We start from the raw sequence: 2166 nt of genomic DNA, 5'->3' as shown, positions 1-2166 counted from the left end.
CAGCCGCAAGTGCCAAGCAGAGGAGAAAGGCGGTGAGCCACGAGTGCTGTTCTGTGAAATGTGTGCACAGCAGCAAAGTTTAATGACTGCAGATGTGATGTAAGACAGGAAAGAAACAAAATATTGTCAGCTAGGCAACAGTCTGGGGCCCAGGCAGCTAGAAGCAATTACAGCTTTAACAAAGCATCCTCTTTATCTGTGTTACAACTAAGCTTTGCCTTTTCTGACACTAAAACTGCTGCTATGACCAGGGCACTGCTGATCTCTCCTGGGGCCAGTATTGTTCCTGGCCACTGCCTTGCATTGTGAGAGGGAGGGAGGGAGAGAGAGAGAGAGAGAGAGAGAGAGAGAGAGAGAGAGAGAGAGAGATACCCGCCACCCCCTTTCTCTCATCCTGTGCTTCTCTCCCTTCCTGAGGTCTGCACACACTGTTCATTTCCTCATTCTCACAGAAGCCACCCTCTCCCTTAACCCCCCCACTCCACCCCACACTTACTAGATCCTCACGTCATTTCTTCGCCCCATCCCCTAGAGTTACCTTGTCCCCCATCCCTACTAGCCAAGCACTTCTGAAATGACTGCTACTGGTGCAAGTCGTTTTTCAGCCAGACTAAGCCAGGAAAAGCGTAACTGTCTCTCATACTGTCACACACCAGTCTGCTTCGACCTCCCCCTCCCTCTGCCCGCGTTCCAGTTTGCTCGCCTTCCTCCTTTCCCTCTCATGCTCCTTGGTTACCGCTCTTATGCTGCCTCAGAGCTGTGGTTCCCGTCTTGCCCCCTCACACTCCTGCACTTCCACACACCCACTGCCCTGTTCTGGGTGTGTGAAAATGAAACTGTCAAATTTGCCAGTCTCTGAAGCAGGAGCAGCCTTTCTGGCAACAGAGATCTTGTGGTTTTGCTTTGCAGTTCACACACAGAGCATGGCAAACAGTTGAGGGGATGGTGGTGGGAGGGAGAAAATGTCAGTGTGGCCCACACTAACCCACACATCCACAGCTGTGTGCTACCAGTCTGTAGTACTGAGCATACAGAAAGGACCAGATTTTCTCAAGATGATGCTTGAAACTAAGCTAAGGGTCTCAGAGCACAGGTTACGGTTTTCCGATTTTGAGGACTAGTCTGCACCATCCCCAGACCTACCACTGATCCTGTAGTTGTTATTATAGGCCTACGCTAAGTTGTCTCTGGCATGGGGTCCTTAACGGATCCTATGCCAGCAGAGAACAGGTTTAGCCAAGTTCCACCGCACCACACTCCCTCCCTCTTTCTTGATCCATTTCTCCTTAGTGCACACTCCCTGCCAGAGGTACCTGACCATCCAGAACAGGACTCAGCTGTACCAGCTACACGCCAGCAAATTTGCTTTCCACTACACTTGCTGACAAGGCACTGCACCCAGAATCCAGCCCTTTCGCACCCCTGGCCAGATCTCCTCTGGGGGTCTAGCCCAAGCAGTCTCAGAATTGTACAAGAATTCGGATTCAGCAATATCCTAATCCTTGCTGCCCTTCCAGTGGTGAGCAGAATACGTTTGGATACTATAGGAGATGGAACCTAACGCTGGAATCCAAAGGTGCCTACAGGCTCTATGGTAACTGGGAGTAAGCAGCAATGAAGGAGTCATTGGTGATAATGGAAACAGAGAAGGAAGTGGTGGAACTTAGAGCTGGGAGAGGAGCAGGTAGGAAAGAGGATGGCCATGGGCCTGACTGGGAAAGACAGTGAAGAGGGCAGCTGAGAACAGCCCCTGGGGAGGATGTCTCTGGGGACTGAAGTGGCAATGAGCCGGTTGGAAGGGACAAGCAAGAACAGCAGTTGGGAAGAGACAGACTGGAGAGGGTCAGCTGGGTTAGGGTTAGGATTAGGGTATTAGAACTGGAAGAGAATTCAAATGGGAAAAGTAAAAAAGACTGCCAGAAAGAGTGGCTGGAAGTGACTGCTGAATTCTCTCAGTCCATTTACAATGGGGAAGGGTTGTGGGGAGATGGTGGTTGAGAATGATGGTTGTTGGTACAAGACAGGGCAGAAAGGGACACATTAAGATTGACACCTGGGAAGGGGTGTGAGAGAAGGCAATTTGGAAACAATGGGAATGACATTTGGGAGAAGGAAGGGAGGCGAGACTGGCAGGGGCAAACGGGGAATGACAGCTGAAGCAAGTCA

This window comes from Gavialis gangeticus, unplaced genomic scaffold (assembly GCF_001723915.1).
Source record: "Gavialis gangeticus isolate Ggan-Ray unplaced genomic scaffold, GavGan_comp1, whole genome shotgun sequence".
Lineage (NCBI taxonomy): Eukaryota > Metazoa > Chordata > Crocodylia > Gavialidae > Gavialis > Gavialis gangeticus.
Note: the sequence above shows the minus strand (reverse complement) of the source record.